The 23,636-nt window shown below is 34.4% G+C and overlaps 1 protein-coding gene across 2 annotated transcripts in view; it reads right to left on the minus strand.

Moving 5' to 3' along the window:
* spri (Src homology 2 domain-containing protein sprint) overlaps positions 1-23,242 on the minus strand; it is a 444,507-nt gene extending 421,265 nt beyond the window's left edge. The window contains exon 1 of one of the 2 annotated variants that reach the window (XM_014229879.3): positions 22,948-23,242. The gene's annotated coding sequence lies outside the window, so the exon portion shown is untranslated. Of the gene's footprint in view, positions 1-16,393; positions 17,300-22,947 lie in introns of those variants that run through there. The other variant, XM_036371164.2, reaches the window with a different exon arrangement.
* Between the last annotated feature and the right edge of the window lie 394 nt (positions 23,243-23,636).

Below are 23,636 nucleotides of genomic sequence, written 5' to 3' on the forward strand. Positions count from 1 at the left end.
AATAAAATATTGTTTTCTTTAAATAAAAAAACTTCTCTCCTTGTTGAGATAAAGTCTTTTGAGCCAAAGTGGTATACCAGCTAACGAAATTTGACCCGGATATCCACATATTTTAATACAAATCGTTAATATCGCCTTCAAAATTTGCTTTCTTGTTGTAAGCCTCGGCTGGAATCGCTTTCAGTGCCTTTAGCGAAAGATTTTGAATGACTTCAATGGAGTCAACACGCATTCTCCGAAGTGGATTTTTCAGTTTCGAAAACAGAAAGCAGTCACAGGGAGCCAAACGTGGCGAATACGGTTGCTGAGCGATGTTTTTCATTTCGTGTTTCGCCCAAAAGCCAGTAACAATCCTGCTAGAATGTGACGGTACAAAAAATTCCATGAACTTTCTCCCCACAAATCCGGTCGTTTACTACGAATTGCTTCAAATAGACGCCTCAAAGAGGCCATGTATTATTTCTTATTGACCGTTTGACCATGTGGAAGAATTCATGGTGAACCACACTATGGTAATCGAACGCTGAGCACTACCTGAATTTTTGACTGAATTTGACGTGGTCATTTCGATTTCGGTTTCAGTTCACTTTCGGAGCAACGAATGACACTTTTCATACCTAAAACATTAACCAAACTATCTGCTATCTCTCTGATGATAACCCGACGATTTTCAAGCACTTTTTCGTTGCGGCAAGTTTTCGATTACTTCGCGACCTTTACTGAATGCTTTGTGCTACTCAAATACTTGTGTTAGTAGAATATTTGATTCCCCGATTCCGTAACCTTGATTCCATTGGAAACAAAAAGTTTCAAGACATCATTGTAAATTTTTTTTTTCATGGTAAAAATCGCCAGACAAACTTCTCGCGTCGTAAACAAACAGCTGACAAACTCACAATAATTATCATATGGAGATTAAATTTCAGACGATCATAGATAAAGATTGTACTAATCTAGGTTTGCGCGTGCAGTTTAAATGGACTAGTCTGGGACAAATTTGATCAGATGACATTCCCATAGAAATAATATTAAGATAGAACGAAACATTTCCTAGTCTAGTAAATGTAATTAATGTGACAGTAAGTAGTAATTAACATTCAAACAAAATCTTTGAACTATCAAGGAAGATTCATTACTTATTCAACAAACTCTAGACAATATAATATAATTTGTATGGAAATATGTATACACATATGTATATCAAGTCGTCATATTTCTCAGTTCATTATTTCGAATTTCTTTTATCTTAAATTCCAAGCGCAGACCGATAGTTTTCTTATCATTTTGCATTTGCACCGATTAATATCCTCCAACGTTCCCCAATTTTTGTTTAACTTTTGTACGAATAAATTTAGTTTTTTCAAGTTGAGAAACAATGTCAAAGAATGTTGCTTTTGTTGAAAACGGTGTGCTTTCCCTATAAGGAGATTGTTGAGAAGCAGTGTTGACGGTTTGAGAAGTAGCTTAACTCTACATTGCCTCAGACCTGGATATTTATTGAATATCTATATTTCTTTTCAAAAGATATTCCAATTGTGTTCTTTACAAGGATATTTTAGCAGTATACTTGTCCTTTAAATCAACTTTTTTTCAAAATAATACTTCTACCTTTTCCTGCTAGGTTAAAAAAGTGAGAGTTTTTAAACTTTTACGAGTATAGTTATGATGGAGCAAACCTTATAACCAAAGTAACAGTTAAGAAATATAGGGTATTAATAATGTCGGTGGAAAATAGTAATTGCTTGAAAATTATGAAAATATATGTTAAAGTGTTTGAAGGGGCCACTGTTAATAGCACTTGTTAAACATCATTCAAAAGTGTCAGGAAATAACTATTTTAAAGCTCATTTTCTGAGGATCGTAAGAACATAGGAGGCATCATCCATGCAGCTTTGAACAACGATAGAAAATTATCAATGAAAATCTTATAGATGGACAGTTTGGCTTCAAAATTCGACGACGTCCTACCAGCATCGAAAGATTTGTTATTTTGTAAAATCAAACATCGAATAAAAATCACAGAGGGAGACAGGCCTGCTTAATAGATAGATTTGGCATTTTGTAACTCACATATCTCTTGTCAGTCGTTGAAAGCAATGAACATGATATTCTTCAAGAAACGAAATGCCCTTCCGATCCAGTGCTATCGGGTCTGCTGACGTGGATCTGAGAGAATAATATTTTGCGAAAGAAAATTAAGCCATTGAAATAAATGAGTTGCTTTTCTCCCTTTGTTTTTAATATACACCACTGTGCATCGCCTACATATTACCCATAAACCATTAGAAGGCAAATTGAGGCACGCGTCTTATTGAGTTCTGCTTACCACATGCAGACATACAAATATATTTACATATGTACATAAGTAATTCTGCGCCTTTGTCTTCTCTCAGACAGTGGCATTTCGCATTCAGCATGGACTTGCACGCAAATAAATCGATTGTGGCATTTGCCAATAAACAAATTTACAATTTGCAAACATGCAACAATTTGTTGCAACGTATGTATTGTATGCACTTGCTGCCACTTTGCAATAAATGCAGGCATACTCCAAACTCCAGTCAGTTTTCAAAAATCCAGTATAGAGTGCAAATAGCGTTGCGCTGCTGGAGACCACCACCAAGTAACGGCAGAAGGTGAAGCCGTTAGAGCAGCAAAGCGCTTTATGTTGCTGACGAAAGAATTTGCCAGAAGAATAGTCAGATGAACAACATATATACATATGTATGTAGATTTCAAAGAAGAATTCAATGCAAATAACAGAAATTGAAATTAGATTTTCCCTTTCGACTCTCTGTGGGGATATTTTCTCAATTAAACGTTAAATTGCGGAGCTTCCGCCGCGGTTAAATATATATTTTTTTTATAAGCTGCGTAGCTAACTACGCTATATAACCGAAACGTAAGGGTCCAATTTGGAACGAGAACTATACGAGTTATCTCTTGCCATCACACAAATTTTTAACATAGTGCTGACGCTGTTTGAACCAAAATTTGTTTGACATCTATGTGGTAATCGACAAGCCATGTTGTCCAACACTGTCTACAAGTCGTAGTCCAATGGATGTAAATCTGGACTTCCAGACGGACAATTATCTGCATCTATGACACTTGGAATGTTTAAGACACTGCTCGATGGATTTTGCCTTATGCGCTGTTGAGCCTAATTTGTTTCAAACGCCTTGTCAGAAAATGAACAGTTGACCGACGGTACGCCTTTATATGGAGATCATGTCGAATATGTCCTAACATTGGTCTGGTCAATATACCCATTTCCCTTCACATACATATTTTACTGTTTTCTAAGAGCATTTCTATAAGTGCGCTCGCGTACAGTTTTTATGACCGAATTGATTTGAACCACGCGAGGACTACGGCTTCTCTTTCTTTCATCAACTGTACACGTTTGCGAAAAAAGGATAATACGTTAAACAATTTTCTTTAGTTCTCCACTCGATTGTTAATAAACGAAAGCAAATGATTAACTGATTAATATACATAGTAAGTAGACTCTGCGTACATTGTAACAGAATTTATGGCAAGACTAAGTATACTTAGGTATTTTTAAGCGCACTACGCATTTCAAGATTATATATCTGTAATAAAAGATATTCTATGCTAGGATTTAAACTTTAGAGAAAAACGTCAAAAGATAATTTTTCCGAAAGTCAGATGTCTCTCGGCAAGCAGTGGCAAATCTCTAACAGTCTTTCTGACAAAAAAAATATTTCCGAAGTGAGAATAAGACTTTATACCTAGATTAAGGAACACAGACTTCTGTCCACATATATGAAATATTTACAGCCTACAAGTCCATGAAAACCAATATACAATTTTTGTGTAAAAACTTTATGAAGTCTAATGCCTATAAGATTTCTAATAAGCCATAATTAGACAAAAATTTTATTTCCATTTCCAGTACTCTCAATTGAATTACTAAAAGAAATAATTAATTAGAGGCTATAGCAATAATTTGGGTATATAGGAAGACTATAAAGATATTGAACAACGCCTCTAAAAGCATCGACTCATGCTAAGAAATATTTATGAATTAATTATGGAGGCTGCTCTTTCTTCACCAGACCGCCGATATGTGAGAGAACAATGATTTTTTATTGAAATGAATCCAGAGATATGTATATTGGTTGTATTCAAAACCGAACATACTTACATATGTATCATTAAGTTATGCATGTCAGGAGTTTGCCAGTTCTCTAGATTTCATAATGAAAACAGTTTTCCGTTCTTCAGAGAATTAAATACTCTGTTGACGAATTAATGAATGGCACGCGGCAGCCAGTGATTGCTAATAATATGTTTATGAAAATACGATTCCAAAGCTTTAAGGTTACCAAATAGAAAATACAATGTAAGCAAAATTAGATAAATAAAATAAGTATTAATGAAAAGTCATGAATAACAAAAGAAAATGTAAATCCCATATATTTATAAAGGATGAAACAAGATAAGAATAGTGGTAATGATAATGGTAATGATAAGGATGATATCGGTACTGATAGTAATAATGATAGGGATAACGATAATTCTAATGTAATGATAACGACGAAAGAAATGGTAATAATAATGATGATAAAAAATAGTGATAGGGATAATGCTAATTCTAATGTAATGATAAAGATGAAAATACAGATAATGATAACGATGATGGTAATAGTAATTATAATGATAATAAATAATAATGATAATAAAAAGATGGAAATGCAGAAATAATAACGAAGAAAGTAATGGTAATGATAATAAAAATAATATTTGTAGTGATAGTAATAATGATCTAGATAATGATAATTACAAAGTAATGATAAAGATGAAAATATAGATAATGGAGACGATGAAAGTAATGTTATTTATAATGATTATAAAGATGATGATAATCATAATGATAATGAAAATGAAAATGTTAGGAAAACTGATGCGATAGTGATAAATAATAATTTTTATAATCAAAATGATAGTTATTATGTAATGAGAACGGTAAAGATAGTTACAATTTTTATGATAATGGTAAGGTAAAGACAGTTACAATGATAATATTAATGATACTGATAATGATAATGCTGCTGACAGGGATAATGAGTATGATTATGGTAGCGATAATGATAATGCTAATTATAATGATATAGATAATAATAATAGTGGATAAAATTATAATAATAATAACAAAGGTAAAGGGAATGTCAATGACTATGCTATAATGGTATTAATAACGATAATATTAATACACGTAACATTATAGTAGGTACTCGTGTATCCATCTCGTTTGGTTTATAATGTAACAAACAATCGTTAGCTGAAATAAACCAATATACGCCCAGCAATGAGTTGCCACGAACAATTAATAAAAATTAATTAGTACAATAATATTTTTGCGATCATAAATAATTCTAAAATCTTCAAACCTACTCTCCAAGAGCGTAGAGATAAACCCAGGGCCGGGGGATGATTGTAGCAGCGAAAAAAATATGCAAAAAGAGCTCCGGGCCCGGGAGGTATTATTCCCGATCTCTCTCTCTCTCTCTCGGTCACTGCCACTATCTATTAAGTTTTTTATCGTTAGCGATTCAATACATAAATAAAATGATAGATCAAAGAAATAAATGAACTATTGAAAGGATAAACCCTATGAAATGCTTTCTTACAAGCACTACATTACCAAAATGCATATGCATTCATTCGTATGTACATATGTATGTATATGATATTTGTAATCCTCTACACCACTTATGCAATCATTTCTTTTTTCTCATATTGCAATCATTTCTTTTTCTCATCTCAATATTATTGTGCATGTAAATTGAAATTATTTAGCAGTTATGCGTTTGCATACAAATTCAATTCGTTTACAACAAACTACAACAACAGCAATACACACACATGCAGTCACGACGCCAGTCTACACATCTAATTAAGTGCCATAAATTTATTGCTTGCAAACTATGCACGAGGCGTACGTAAATATATATGTATGTGTGTAAGTAAAAGTCATTGCACCTCAACTTGTAAATTGCTCATAAAAGCAATAATACGCAGCAATAACTATAATAATAACAACAATTCGTTGCAAAGCCATCCACCGACGAACGAAGTCACTTTGTAAGAGCGCTTTGCGCCCAGCAGAGCAGAAGAAGAAGACATGGCGGACAGCAACATGCAACAGTAGCAACAAGTTTATGAATTTGAATTCGAATTAGTCTACTTTTATTTTCTCTTTTCACATGTAACTCGAAGGTAATTCTTTAGAGGCTTCTTAAAAAAAAAATACCCGTTATGTTGTTGTAACTCTCAGGGTTTCTTTTTAACAATTTATATATTATTCAACTTCATCTTTATTGAAGTTATAAACAATTAAGCGATCTTGACTGAGCCACAATAACATAACGCAGAATTTTTTTTGTATTAAAATTTCACGGAGCGAATACAAGTACTTCTGTACTTGGCCTACACAACACAGAGAAATTCTCTGTTGAGTATCTAGTAGTCTAGTACTAGAATGTCAGCAGTAGTAGGTACTGCTTTAACCTATAGACTGCTTCAATTCGGATAATGATTTCCTCGTGTGATCATGTATCACATCATTCCATATTGTAAGCTTGTGTATCAAACAGCCCAACGGTCGCTTCACCGGCTTCTGCTCTATAACGAGGTATACTCGTATAACAAGCACTTGTGAGACTAATTCAAGATTATTTTTGTTGTTCGGGATATAACAGTTTTTTTTAAACGTGTGGTTTTCAATAAGGCAATACTTTTTTCGGAATTGGTCTTTTTTACAGCTGTTGTTTGATTTATGCTCAGTTTGGTTTGCCATTTCATAATGAAAAAACTATCTCCGAACAGTGTTTGCACATCGTGGAAATTTATTAACAGGTTTGCTTCGATCAACAAAATCGCCCAGCAGCGTCGGCAGTTCGAGCAACCATTGACTGGTTTTGCACCACTTGCAGAAGACCCAAATGAGTCCATTCATCCATCCATCGCGCGCAATAATTGGAGCTGTGCCCAGCCACTTTATGGAATATTTTTCGGAAGGATCTTGATTTGCGGGTTTACGAAATCCAACTGCTGTAAGAATTGAACCCGAACAACCATCAAGTGTGTCGCACGTACGGTGAATGAGTCCAAAACGAGATGACACTGATTCCAATTTTCACAAAAACATTTTGTTCAGCAATGAAGTTCAGATTTGGTTGAATAGGTACGGTAATAAACAAAATTGTCGCATTTAGAGTGGTGATAATGCACAGGTCATTGTTGAGACGTAGTTACATCTACAAAAAGGAACTGTTTGAAGTGTCCTATATGCAATAGAATCATTGGTCCAAATTTCTTCAAAAATGAAGCCAGCCGTAATGTTACAAGTTACGCCATTATTAAGGACTTTTTAGTGCCTGAATTGGAGGCTTAGTGCTGATGTGACCCACATTTGGTTCCAATAAGATGGCGCTACTACATGCCACACAGCCAACGAAATTATCAATTTATTGAAGGAAACTTTAAATCCGATTTTACACCGCTGCACTTTTTATGTGGGGTTATGTCGCTTGTCCTCGCCGATAAACCCGAGATGATAGACACTTTGAAACAGAATATTTGGCGCGTTATTGCTGACATACCCCAAAAAGTGGTCAAAAATTGGGCTTCTTGGGCCGCGGCGGTCAGCTGCCCGAATAATAAATAAAGAGGTTTAATTTTTATAAAACAGCTAAATTGCTTTGGCCATAACTTTAAATTATATACGAAGAAGATAAATATAGGTCTTGAAATCCACATGTCTAAAAAACACCCTTTAGTTGTCGTAATTACATGTATTTATATTAAAAACAACATCACGCATAACATACCAGGGCCATGCCTTCCAATAAGTGCTCTTTTGAACTGAATAAAAAAAGGATGGCGAAAATCTTTCTAGACGATTATATTAGTAAGGTACCCTAAATATTTGTGAAAGTCATCAACTAATCACTACAAGCCTGAAATGAAGTTTTCAAAATGGTACATTTACAGAAAACTACCCCTACTAAGAGACCCTTCCTATATTAGAATTGTCATGAACTTACGAAAGAAAAAGGAGGAAATTTCATCTCGGTGTTAAAATAAAAAGCTTCGGCGGTAGACTGGAACTAAGAACTTCGAAATCAAGTTATATGAGTTTGTTTATCCTGTCTCTTAGAGATCTAAGCAGTGAATCAAATAGAACCTTTCTTCGTTTCAATATCAGTTAAAAAGCCTTTGTTCAACTGTAAGACCATTTAAAAATTGTACGTTACTATAATTTAGTTGATTAGTGACCTTAAAGTTCTTTCACATTGATCTAAAAATTTATTTGACATCGTTAGACGAGAAGGAGTAGATTCATCACAAAATAATATATTTGAACTGATCGCACCTTTTCTGTTATTCCTCTTTTGTTTGGGTATCTAAAGAGAAATAATCTATGTATTTTGACAGTTCGTAACGCTAGTAGAACAAATAAAAAAGGAAAATAACAGAAAATGATCGCACCTTTTCTGTTATTCCTCTTTTGTTTCGGTATCTAAAGAGAAATAATCTATGTATTTTGACAGTTCGTAACGCTAGTAGAACAAATAAAAAAGGAAAATAACAGAAAATCAGTATGGTATTGCCGTGAACGATTTGAAGCGCTTAAGGCTCAAAAAAATGTTTCCTAACTTATCAAGGATCTATTTTATCTAAAAATCAAGGTCTTGTTGTTCCTTTGATCGAAACAAAAGATCCGACGTCTCTGCTGAAGCTAGGTTTTTAAAAACTCACGGTTCCAAACGTACCACTATGTCTAATAACACAGTCCTGGAACGTCACATCCGCAACATACTAAAACTTACTTTAAAACCTGTTTGCTAGTCTAAAAGTAGATTAATTTCACAACAACTAAAGACACATGTTCTTTTGGTTCACTAAACCTCAATTGCATTTTATTCAAATAACAGCTCCTTGCAGTTATATTAACTTTCGAAATCGACACATCAAAGGGAAGGCAATCTTACAGCTTAGCTCAAAGAATTGACTCAATTTGCAACATAATTAATGCTATAATCAATATTCTTCAGGCTAAGTTACGGTAAGCGCTTTATCATCCATCTCGGCATGTTAATTAGTCACTCGGAGCGACGTTTTTAAACTTATTTAAGGATTGTTATGAAGAATAAAAGTTTATGATAAATCCATTAACGATTATATAACGGTGAATAAAGACTTGATTAAAACGGGTCAGGAGTTATCATGAAGATCTAAAAAAAACTGTTGTCAAAGGATAATCTTATGCTGTCTTCCTAAAAGCTTGTGTTATAATTTGTAGAATACCTTATTTTTTTTCTAAAAATTAGTTATTTAGTTTTAAAATTTATGTAAAGAAGCTACTATTTAGGTCTTATGTTACGGACATCCGACGATCCTATTAAAAATTATCTCAAAATTTGCGGGAAAGAATCAGGAACCCTCATTAAGAACATCGAAAACGGGATTCAAAGAATGCGCTACGAGAATAAAAGGACCTTACAAAAAATTGCTTGTCATAAGTTTCGGAAATGAACTTCGAAAAAGGTACTGAACTTTTCTTGAACTTATTAAAACCAACCACTGTACTTACTATAAATACTTTAAGAACATCTCTTGTTCATTATTTTCCTTTTCTCAGCTCAGTGAAATTTTCTGCATGTTCCAGACGCTTACATAATTTCAGAAATCCGTATGTGACGCGCATAAATTATTTACACTCAGAAACAGAAATGGAATCATATGCAGCGCTTTGCAATTAAAGTATATAAAAATGGAGAAATGAAGAAGAGAATAACAAAAGTATAAAAGGTACACAAGATCGGTGCACCACTTGACCAAATACGATTGACTGAGGTATGAAAAACATATTGTGAAAAACATTTAAAGTCGATAAATAATTAAATAAATTCTGCATTTTGCGTGTGGTATTTGTGAACGCTCTATTATTATCTTACTTCGATACATTCCCGTAGCGATAAAACAGCAAAACGAATATGTGAGAATATATGCACTGGAAAATGATTCCACACACTCAGTTGAGCTTAGGTATTATTGTAATTGAAGAAAATTAGGCGCTTTAGAGCACGATCAACACATTCAACGCTTTCAAGGCCAAGCTCGATCAGGCGATCAGTTAACATTCTTTGCTGTCTGGCTTTTCTGGCGCTTAGCAACTTCTTATTCATTCCTGCTGCAGCAGTCCTATGCACTCCCGCCGCTATTCGTGCCACTTCGCTGACATTCTCGCGAGACGATTTTCCGCAGGCCAATAAACTTTTACCGAAATAGTTGTCTTCTCATCGCCAAAGCCAGCAACAGCACCAGCAGTTGGGTCAGGTGAATTCTGCCATGAGAGAAAACTACATTTTTCCAAGACACTTATAAGTATATATTGCCTCTGTATAGCGATTATACGCTTGTGTGCTTTGTTTTCCGGTTTACAGGCACTTATATGATCTTCTATTGCGATTGTTGACAGCGCGGCCATCGACAATCTGTCCAGCATGAAAACTTTGTATGAGTTGATTCCCTGTAGAAAGTCTGTGGCGCAACTACCCTTCACATTTTTTATATCGGTCAGTTTGGGTGGCAGCTATATGCTATATTGGTCCGATCTGAGCGGCTTCTGGTATCTAATATCTAATATTGCTGAAAAGGCACCACCTCTCACTCGGTTATCTAGTTTGGACCAAACCGTATAGATACTTTTCCCTGTGTCCCTGTCCACTTCAACTCTCTCCCACTCTTCTCTGGAAGGGAAGGCAATATTGAGTACCAATATTATAACGAGGCAACATTTTTATCCAGGAAAGAAAATGATATTATTATTTCTCCAGATATATAACGGTAAAGCTTAGAGTGAGCGTGCGGAAGGCGCAAATCGGTATGGACTAGCGTCAAATGATGTAATAACATTAGAAAAACAAGGTAAAATAGTAGTTCATTAACTTCTTTTTCTAGGAACCTATAAAATATTCGAAAAATCGTAACTCCCACTTGTGCTACCACGTACCATAAATACTAACTCTAAAATGTACCAAAATTGGTAAGTTAAATTCAAAAAAAAAAGTTATGATCTTATACTAAAATCTGATTATACTATTTATTTTCTCAATGGATACAATTTGAAGAGTATTTTACCTTTTACATTTCATTATAAAGGTTGTGGGTTCAAATACCACCCAAATTGCAAAGTATCGACAATTTTCGGTCACCACTCCGTTGGCAATATAGAACCCCTGAATTGTTCTTTGAGATAAGAACAGCTTCTCAATTACACGGCAACCTCTCGGGATCAGCTTGTCCTACTAGAGATACACCTAAGGATTAAGGGCTTTTGATCAAGCTTATATGACAGAAGCTACAAGGTTTCAAAGTCGGGCCACAAAAATATGCAATTTTTTCTTTTCGAAGATTCCACTTTAGACTTCTTATAGCATCTATCATATAAGCTTAACCGAAAAACATTGTACACCATTGAAATATCATAAGGGGGAAACGTGGATGACGCCCATGGTTTCATTGTTCAAAATCAAAAGAAATTAATAGATCAATTTATATGATTTGACCTTGACTATTAGACTGTTATTGTTGTTCTAGCGGATATGTTCAGGAACGTTTTCTCCCTAAATAACTTTGGAGAATGCTACTGCGTTGAGGTCTACGGAGACCCGACTGTCGTGGGATTTTTCTGCTCTTTAATGATTACAGGATCTAAGAACAATAACGGCGTGATGTTAAAATGAAATTAAACACTCAAACCTGGTCAAAATAGGTTCAGTTCGTTTTCTGATATGCAGATAGTTTTATGTAATTTATGATTTGAACAAAATGTCGGCCACGACTTCGTTTATATATTCATCCATTTACGCCAATTTTCGATGATCCGCTGATACATTTCGGCTGGATTTTCGGCTATAGAGCGCTAAATGTTATCTTCGAGCTCCACAAACATTGCTGGTTGATTGGCGTAAACCTTTGATTTAATATACCCCCAGAGAAAATAATCTAGAGGCATTAAATCACATGATCTTGGTAGTAATTTGACTGCCATTTCTCCAAATAAACGAGTCGCCAAAGTTTACACGCAATGCGCCATGTTTAGGCATGAAACATGAGTCAGCGCATCGTCTTGTTGATAACATTGTGTTATAAAGCTCGATATCGATGGTAACGGCATTTCCTGCCTCATTTGAAGAGAAATAAGGCCCGATGATGCCGCCATACCACAATCCGCATCAAACGGTTAATTTTTGGGAATGCAATTACGTTTCCTGAAACACACGCGTATTTGACTCATTCCAAGAGCGACAATTTTGTTAGTGGATGAAGCCAATAATCCAGAAATGGGTTTTATCTGAGAATACCGTGTTTTGCGCAAAGAGATTTACTGTAGCCACATGTAGAACATGAAATCACGTAATAATCTTGGACACTTCCCAAGTGTTGTACCAAAGTTTCTTGCTAAACACACGCACAAATATTGAGTTAAATCCGTACAAAATTATAATTTTACATCGAAAACAAAACATTAGACCTACTTAATTTACAAACAAGTGGATTCCTACGGGGTACGTTGATAAGAGTCATAAAAAATATGAGCGCCTAACCCACATAGCCTAATTACTCACAAACTAAATAAGACTACTTAAGTATTTACTTAAGTGCGCCTCAATTGTTGGTGACTGGTGCGTGCATATATAGCTAAGTACGAGTATATAGGTATTAGCTGCCGCTTCCCAGCGAATAATCCTCCAGAAGCTTGTGCAACAGTTAGCCACATACCTGTACTCACATGAACCCATTAAAAAGCGAATTAACGCTTTGGAAATTCATTCGCACCAACATTTTTCTAGCTGATTCTGCAGCCGTTGAAGAAGGGGAATAATTTTTCTAGTAATCAAATATGGTAGAGTTATTGTTGGTACAGGTGGGGAGCTGGTAGTAGAGAACAGTATTAATAATGCGTGTAACGGTGAGAGAGTGTATATATTTACATGTGGATCTGTAAAGCTTCCGATTTGTCTATATAGACTCAAATTTAAACAGTCATTATGATAATTAGCGTAATTTCAGTCGAATATGTGTACAGATGTATTTATGTATGTACATACATATGTATATCTAAAGCGAAATAGAAGAGTTCAATGAGCCGGCTGCCATCGCTGACTTTGTCTGACCTACTCAGGGCTGCACATGAACATAAAAAATATATACATATATTTGTAATTTTACATTGTATACATATATATATTTGTATATATACATATATATATATATATATATATGTATATATACAAATATATGTCTATTGTGACTCATTTAGTGTTAGCGACTACTTTCTGAAATAATTTTAACGACCACTCTTTCTCTTGTAATTAAAACTTAAATACAAACATAATAAACTCGTTGAACTTTGACATTTGAGGAATGAGTTAATCAGCAAAATACCAGTCTCACGTATATTTATACACATAACATACAGTATATATATATTATAATATTTTCAGCTCGAACAAAAATTTTATTTTATTTAATTTACTATATTAACTATTTTCACCCGCAAAAATGTGGGACCGACCCACAAAATTGTTTGACAATTTTAAATAAAGACAAAGTTCTTATAACAACCTAATTCCTTCTATACAAAAAAAAGGTCCAAAAAATAGGAAGTAACGAGAAGTTTGAGCATCTGAGGTTGACATAATTCTGAGAAAAGTTTAAGGCACATGATTTGAGGTTTCCCAAATTTTTATCATAAACAAGCTGCAAAGAATTAAATATTTAAGACGAAACGATAATTATAACAAATCATACTAAGCTAAGCTAAATATTATTTCTTGACTACATTAAGACATTAATATCTACATACTTATATCCCCTATAAGTCAACCAGAGAGACGAAAATAATAATAACGGGTATTTGGACCTAGACTCCTACTGCTAACAAATAAGCACATACCTCTCGAAATAAGTATGCAAACGATTACGGACACTCTAAGAACACAAAAAGCGGTGAACTACCTAGGCGTAAGAGTGGACCCAGATTAACTTTCTGGGTACAAATTCAGCACGCCGCAGGAAAGGCAGCGAAAATCACCTCCCAACTCAGCAGACTAATGGCCAACATAGGGGGGCCCAGCCAAGAAAAGAAAAAGGTTCTAATGTCCACGACCATAAGCGTCCTATTATACGGAGCAGAGATTTGGGCAGATGTGTTAAAAAAGCAAAACCGGCGTAAGGTATTGGCTAGAGTACACCGCAACGCAGCCCTCAGAGTTGCATCAGCTTACCGAACGGTGTCAGGTGATGCAATATTAGTTATAAGCGGCAATGGCCCAATTGACCTTCTGGCATACGAAAGGAAAAAGCTGTGGAAGCTAAAGAAAATGTCTGAATACAACAAGAGCGCATTAGACCAAATAAAGAAAGACACGATATCAGCCTGGCAACGAAGATGAGAGAATGAGAGCCGCGACAGATGGACATAATAGACCTAAACTTATGGACAAGTCGTAAAGTCGACTTCTACATACAAGTAAAGCAGCTACTATCAGGTCATGGATACTTCAAAAAGTACCTCTACAAAATGAGAAAAGTCGAAGAGCCGGCATGCCTATACAACGATGCGACTGAGGACGAAGCTGAACACACATTCCTTTAAATGTGAGCAATGGCACAGGGAACGTACCGCCGTAGAAGACCTGGTCCGCCCAATAAGCGCGAACAACTTAATCAATGTCATGGTGGAGAGCAAAGCTAACTGGGCTATTATCCAGAAATTCGCAGAAACTTTGCTACGCAGCAAAAAGCGGGACCTGGACGCGTAGATGTAAATCTCTCAATGAGGAAAATGGAACGCCACCCTGAAGTAATGCAAACGCGCTCCCAGGGTATATAGAGATAAAGGGTTTGTCATTATGCATTAAAAATTACTTCGGACCGACGCGGCGGGCTCGAATAATTTCAGCCAGTATGCCCTATTACGACCAGTTTTTGCAATAATAGGAGCGTATGCCATCAATAACGCGCCGAATACGCTCTTCCAAGGCGTCCATCGACTCGGGATTATCTGTGTTAAATCACACGATTTTGGAGCCCACGCCATAGGCTCATTCCTTCAATAAATTGATTGTTTCGTTGGCGGTATGGCACGTATCGTCGTCCTGTTGGAACAAAAGTTCGTTCAAAAGAATCATGTATATAATGGCCGGTTTCAGGAAGCAATATGGAACAATGATTCCCTCTGCCCACGGAGCACAACAAACAGTGACTTTTTGCGGATACAACGGCGTCTCAACAATGACTTGTGGATTATCATCAATCCAAATGCGACAATTTTATGTATTTTTTTACGTCGTTACGTAAAGTTAGCTTCATCGCTGAACATAATTGTATTGTTAAAATCGGGATCGGTGACCATCTCGTGTTGGTCCCATTCACCAAACGTGCGACGCGCTTGATAGTTGTTTGGCTTCAATTCTTGCACGAGTTGGATTTGTAAGCCCGAAAACCAAGATCCTTCCGCAAAATCTTCTAAAAAGTGAATGGGCAATGCTTTAATTATTACGCGTGGTGGCAGATGAGCTCATTCGGCTCTTCTTCGATTCTCTGTTCCACAGCAGCAATATCGTTTCCGATGCGCACTGTACGGCGACTCTCTGAGGATGCGTATTATCTACTATAGTTAACGTGGTGGGAAACCGATCCGTTGTTACTCGTATTATCGACTCTACTTGGTGATTGTGTCCACCGAAACCGAACTGAGTATAAATCAAGTAATAGCTGTCAAAAAGACCAACTCCGAAAAAAGTAAAGTAAACTAAACCAAAAACTAACCGTTATTTGAACTTCAATTAGTAGAAAATAATTGTATTATACTAGGAATAATATAGCATATATACATACACACGTATGTATGTACATACATGTATATGAGTATTTTATGCGTACATATGTATAGATATATAAATGATATTTAGAATTTATTTACATATGTATGCGTGCGTGAAGCCTAGATTAAATCAAAGTCAGAGGCTCACCCACTTAGAACGCAGTTTTGTTGTTGTTTTTTTTTCCAAACACAATGCATTCATTAAAAAGAAAAAGAAGCATTATTATCTACGAGTTTAGTACAATTTTGAAGCGAACTTTTTATTTATTTTATTTAAAAATAGTGAAAAGACAATTTGTGGCAAGCGAAGCATTCACTGGCACATGCACATATACATATGCGGATATAAAAGTTATAATATTTTCTGTTGTTGCATGTGTTTGCATGTAAACAAACAAATGTCGACAACAACAACAACAACAGAAATAGCAGAAGTGAAAAGAAGACAGCGTAACGCTTACTCACCCCATAAACACATTTCTTTGCAGCCTTCGCTCAATTACTGCCCACTACCAGTGGATCTCCAGATGCAAATACATACATACAAGTATATTGCACATATAGTTACACATATCCATATGCTTTTGTTTATATGTTAGCGGGTGTTGGTCGGCGCGTCAACTTAATGGCACGATTAATACAAAGTCGCTGCTTATATGTGCTGGCAATTACACACACACATACATGCATGTACTTATGTATATATAATATGTTTGCTCATATATGGTTTGTGTGCGCTCTGTTTTGTGAGTTTTTGTTTGTTTTGTCTTTCAATTAACTCGACTGGACGACACTTCTTACACAATAGAATGCACACATCAACACACATACACATATTTTTATTGAAAAGATTGCTTGCAGTTGTTGCTATCGTTGTTGCTTATGTGTAACTATTATTTTTATTGCACTATTTAATTCACAGCTTTTCATTCACTTCAAACATATTCATATTAAATAACACACACTTGCTTTGCTCAAACGCTTTTACTTTTCATCTCCTATTAAGGCACTTAGTTATGTGTGTGTATTTGTATCTAGATATGCACATACATACATTTCAAGATCTTTTCAAATTTAGCAAGCTGCAAGTACACATGGATATGTGGTATATTTATATGTTATATATATGTATATACACAATTCCACTTTAATTTTAGTTTCACTGCGAAACATCAAAAGAAGTCACACACATACAAACACAGCGGCTACAAGGCGGAAGGAAAACCTACACGAGTGCCTCAGCATGGTCACAAATCACTGCAAACCAAAAGCAAAGCAGAAGTTCACAATTTGGCAATGAAAGCGCTCTTCGCATTACCAGTTTACATAGGTGTAAATATATGTACATACATACATATTATATACACTAAAACTGTATATACATATGCTTTATATACACAAAACTGCAATTTAAAACAGTTTTTAGTTTATATTTGTTTATTTTTTTATTATAACGGATGTTTAATATATTAATATTTATATTATTTTTATTTTAATTCGTCAAAGATATAATATATACATATAGTTAAATTTTTTTAATAAAAATATAATCATTTATATAACAAACATTATAATAATAATTTATTACTAATTATTTTGTATATGCGTAATATTTAATGTAATTATTTCATTTAATTATTTTCATTGATTTCTAATAAAAATAATAATTTACAGCACAATATTTAAACATTTATTTTTAAATTTATTTAGAATTAATTATATAAAATTTGTTTCCTTTTTAAGTTTTAACTGCTTAACTTCTTGTATTTTACTGATTATTATATAATATACTGATTATTATATAATAATTATATTTACTGATTTATAATTATAATCATAATTTACTGCTAATTATAACGGGTGACTTTTTTCAATAGCCTTTTTTTTTGACAGATCACGTGTGAGTCGTGTCAACGTTCTTTAAAGAATGTGTTTCGTGCGCTTAGCTCAACTTATGGTCGACATTAGCGACCTACTGAGCCTACTATTTGCAACACCTTCACCCATCTTGAGGCCCATCATTTATTATTGGATAATACACCAAGTCCAGCATGCAGTGAAGCAAACATAGCGGCCGTAGCTGTGAACACAAATACCGGTGAGTCGATTCGGTGCCGTTCGCAGCAACTTGTACTGTCCTTAAATTGAAAGCGTACAAAATACAGCTTGTGCAAGAATTGAAGCTACTCGACCTTCCCAAGCGACATCTCTTTGTTCTATGGGCTCCAGAAAAGTTCCAAGAAGATCCGACGTTTTCGACCCAAATTTTGTTTAGCGATGAGGCCCATTTGTGTCTCGAATGGGTATGTAAACAAGCAAAATTTCCACATTTGGGACGAAGAGCAACCTGAAGAGATTCAAGATCTGATTCAAAAATGATGCCGGTGAGAGCGTAACTATCAATGGCAACCGTTATCTCGCCATGATAACCGACTATTTGAAGCCTGAAATTGAAGTTCGTGATCTCGACGACATTTGGTTTCAACAAGACGGTGCCTCAATCAATGGATTTATTAAGAGAACACTTCGGTGAGCAGATAATTTCACGTTTTTGGCCGGTCGATTGGCTACCAAGATCGTGTGATATCACACCCTTCGACTTTTCTCTGTGGGGCTATGTAAAGTCTAAGGCCTTCGAGCAAAACATAACGTGTGTCGTAAAAATAAATGCCAAATAATGTTCGTTTGAATGATAATAAACATTTCCCAATAGATTTAAATTTTCTGTGTTTCTTTCTTTAGGAAACCTCGAAATGGATCACACTATGTAAATATTTATTTTAAATTTTAGTTTTTAACTTTTTACATTTTCATATATGTTATCTGTATTATTACCAGGGTTGCAAAAAATGGTAATCTCGAAATTCTGAAGTGAAAGTAATCGAAAAAATCGAATCGCTTGAATAGAGTTAAAATATTTTAATCTGGTATTTGGGTACAAAAATAATTTTAAAATTTAAATATTTACTTTACTTTATATTTTTAATTTAATCTTTAATCTCAAATACCGGATTGAAAAAAATATATATTTTCACCCAATTTCTAGGACTAAAATACATTTTTTTAATTTTTAATCTGGTATTTGGAATTAAAAATGTATAAATGGTTTTTTTTTTACAATTTTTGGATTTTTAAATTAATGTTTAATCCCAAATACCAATTCGTTTTTTTTTGCCCACTCTACATATATAAATACGGATAGAATGGAACTCATCGGAAACAAAAGATAAAAAAACATTTAAGGAAAAATAATTTACGGGAGATCTGAGATCAGGAACACGATTTATCTCTATTACCGGTAAAACTACGAGTCCTATAAATAAAAGTTGTAAAGGAATGTTGTAAAGGAATTTTGTAGGTAATGAAAAGGTCTAACACCTTTGCATTTAGACCTTTTCAACATAACCTCAAAATGTACTTGTATGTGAAAAGTTCAAATAACCAATTTTTGGGTTTTTATTTTTATCTTGAATAAATATTTTTGAACGCATATTCATATTATTTTCATGCACTATATTGCTCTTGTATTATATTTTTTTATTATCATTGGCTATTGTTATTAATTTTATTTATTTTTATTACTTTTTTTTATAGTTTTTATTGGATGGGCTTTAGTTTAGCATCCCACGATTTCAGGGTTAAGAGGGGTATGGTTGGGTAGAGGAGATTCTCCAGATCACGAATATATATAATTATTACCGCCGGAAACTTATAGTTTTCGAGATATTTGCATTTTAAGTTGAAAATTTGCCAAATTTTATTTTACAATTTCTCGATTTATGGTTAACTTTTCTTTTATATTATGCACTTATTATACACTAACTAACTAACTTATTATTCACTACAATGTTTTTACATATTTATTTTATGTTAATTATTTAAATATTTGCTTTGAATAAGCATTTTATTTTTACACAATTTTCGTTATATGCACAATAACAAATGGGTTGTTGTCAGATAATAAGTGTTGCCATATCCAAACGAATCACAACAATCAAAATAAATAAAAAACCCAATTACCCTCTACAAAATATTATGAACTAAAATGTCCATTTTAATAAAAGAAAAAGGTTTTATGGCTTATACGTATGTTTTATTGCATCTAGTAGTTTGTTTAGGCAGTCGTACTCCTTCCAACAATCAGTACATATGGTGCTACCTTGTGCAACGTGTCTCTGAATTAAGGGTATGAGCACTACAGCAGACCTCACATTTTCAGGACACACTTCCAGCCGAAGGTCGTCACTCCCATCCTCTACCATCCCTAGAACCCAGTGGCCTTCCACTCTCCGTCCTAAAATAGAAAAAATTAAATAATTACGTATGAAAAATAAATAATAATGTATTTATTATTACCTTTGTTATATTTTCGTTTCCCGAATTTGCTCTCGTCTATTTGAACAATTTTACCTACCGCTACCTGGTGATCAACCTGTCACATATGGTAGCGCTGGATAAAATTGGATCCTTAATAAAATTGTTCTTTCGAACCTGCGATTGTGACCAGTGCGATGCAAATGCATACATTATATAAAAAATTTGAGGCAGTGGTATTTTTGCGTTTTCGAACCATGTCCCACTCGACCTCGACACCGCAGTTCTTTTACGGCAGGCACCTTTCCGGCATCGGAATATGCCAACCGTGCTCCTATCAGATAAGGATACCAACATAGGTATCCCATGCGTACCGCATAATTTGCTTTTTAAAATTAAGCCCTCCTCCTATGCAAACGATATACATTTCTCACTAGTGTCGAAATTTTGAATTATTTTAGGGAAATTCCACATTTCCTTGATTTCGGACACTGTGAGAACATTGTTTTTTTTTTACCAGACCACGGCTGGTTGACGGTTCGTAACAATATATTCAAAAGTCTTAAGTAATATTTGTTATAATCTTAAATTTCTAATAACATACTTGATGTATTTCCACTCATTTTTTCAAAAATTATCACAATTTAGATAAATATGTAAAAAATATAAAAACTTGCGGAATGACGTGTATGCACAATATTCACCAATTCAATTTGAATATGAAAATAATGACAAAACGGACAAAAAAAGAAACGGTACCTTGTTTAGTTGTAGAAAATTCCGTTATAGAAATTGAAGTTTAAAGAGAGTGATATACCCTCTTTAACATTAATTTTTTTTGTTTAAAGGTCCTATTTCCACTGGCGGCCTTCGGCCGCGCTTCAAAAAAATAACCCTGGTCGGTCCAATACAATAATTTATCAATAGAAGGGAATTAACAAAATTGTAGTTCATGTATTTGGAATATAATCCTCTTTTATTATTAATTTCGCTTTCAAAATATAAATATATATATATATATATATTATATATAAGTGAAGTGTTAGTGTATAATAAGTGCATAATATAAAAGAAAAGTTACCCATAAATCGAGAAATTGTAAAATAAAATTTGGCAAATTTTCAACTTAAAATGCAAATATCTCGAAAACTATAAGTTTCCGGCGGACTATACCCCTCTTAACCCTGAAATCGTGGGATGCTAAACTAAAGTTTTCCCTTTTTATTAATTATTTTTTTGTATTATATATATGTATATTTGTTTAGTTTGTTTCATTAAATTTTCAGCTTCACTTGTTCACTTTTTATTTGTTTTGTCTTGTTTGTTGGTGTTTATTTATAAGTTTCAATGAAATACATTCATTTAACTTATTATACATGTATTTAATTTTTGTTTATACATAGTATTGTTCGTTTTTTAATTAAATGTTATTCATTAAACTCCATAAATATTAATATTTTTTAGATAAATAAAATTAGTTAATTTACTTTGGTTCTTTCAAATTTTGTTTTATTTTCTTTTTTTAATTAATTAAATTAATAGTTTACAGTTTAATTTAATTTTTATTACTATTTTTTGAAATGCCGTTTAGTTATAACTTTTTGGATATTTTTTTGTAGTTATTTCATTTCTATTTATGCATATTTTGTTCCCCTAACGCACATATATATGTATATGTAATTGTGTGTACAAAAGTAAACATAGTCACACATCTGTATGCGCTTTTCATACTATGTAAAAATTTTATGTACTCACATACATACATATGTATGTACGTACACTCACATGTGCCTATTCATCAAATTTTATTCTCACACAATTTCGCACATTTCCCCCACATCACTATTCACTTTCGATCATGCCGTTCCGCAAATAACCGTTTTAATTACCGCTTTTTACGAGTCCACGCGCCAAAATCAAATTTCACCTGCGTCGCGCACTCCGATTTCATAATTTCAAACACAAAATAGCCTCCGATTTCTGCACTATTTTTGCAAAGACAAACAATTTGAATTATTTTCACTCACGTCTCGCACCGATCGTTCGGCGAATAATTCCTTCCGCCGCGAACATTGTCCAACAACTGAAGTTTTCTTCGCATTTTCATTGCTCCGGCAGTCGGTCTCTCGCTCAATTCTACTGCAATTGCCTGCAGCGATGCCGCCTGCTCCAGCCGGGCACATTGCCCAGTGTATTTTATTCGCGACGCACAATATTTCGACCTTCGTGCGGCCACGCGACCGATCAGTTTTGTTGTGTTCTACACATGCGTTGCGCTCTTGGCATTTTCATCACACTCACGCCCAACTGAACCACCAACACTGCGCCTCATAAGTATACCATACCATTTGACTTTTTATGGTACATATTATAAGTGTGGTATGTATGTATGTATTTATGAAGTCGTGCTCATTCTCGAAGCGAACTGGCTTAGCTTAATTAGTTGATCACAACCGCTACTCCATTTACTGACTAGCCTCAATAAATAAACATTGAAATGTTTACGCAGCCAATGGTACTCAAACTAAACTGAAGTATGGTATAAGAAGTTACTAAAAGGCCTCCATTCGATCTGCACCTTATACTTTGTTGGTTAGCCCACAAAGAGAAGACTATACCGACATAGTATCTAAAAATCTTATTTGAGACGCTTGTTCCAATAAAAATCGATTATGCCAACTCATATCACATCGCCGTCTGCTTACCTCTTACCTGGACTTGTGCAACTGAAGTGTTTTGATGAGTTCAGACCTACTTTCTGCGCTTCATGCACTTGAACATTATTTGGAAAGCCGCTCCACAGCAGTTCAGTGGTCTCAAACCAAGCGACCCTACAATTTAAAGCTGAAGCGAAGTTGGTTGATTTTTTCCAACGCTTCTGACAACCAAATATCCGGTGTACCAGCTGCAAATTTTCTGTTTGAACTGGCGCTGCTATTAACAAGCATGTTTTAAAGTGATTTTATTCACTTCCTTGTTGTTTAGTCGCTTAAGTTTTTATATTTTCTTTAAAAGTTTCTTCAGAAAATTCTAATATTTTACTTCAAAATTCACCATGATACACTGATCAAGAAATGACTGCAGAAGACTGAGTTAATTTTTTTTTAATTTTAACTAATAAAACAAGAGAGTTTGTTTGTTATCTTTTTTGAGGTAAACAGCAGCGCCATATGAAACTGGTTGTGTCTTACAAACTTACACCCCAGATGTCGCGCCTACCGTTAATTGTTTCGCTAGAATTAGTCGCTAGATGGCACTGAAAATGCGCAAATTCGAAAGTTCAATTACACCACATCAGAAAGGTACCTTCCCCTCATGATAATCGAACTCAACAAACTACACCACTTTACCAAGGAACCAAGTAAATTGTCACCACCTTATTAAGGAACGACTA

Source organism: Bactrocera oleae, chromosome 5 (genome assembly GCF_042242935.1).
Source record: "Bactrocera oleae isolate idBacOlea1 chromosome 5, idBacOlea1, whole genome shotgun sequence".
Classification (NCBI taxonomy): Eukaryota; Metazoa; Arthropoda; class Insecta; order Diptera; family Tephritidae; genus Bactrocera; species Bactrocera oleae.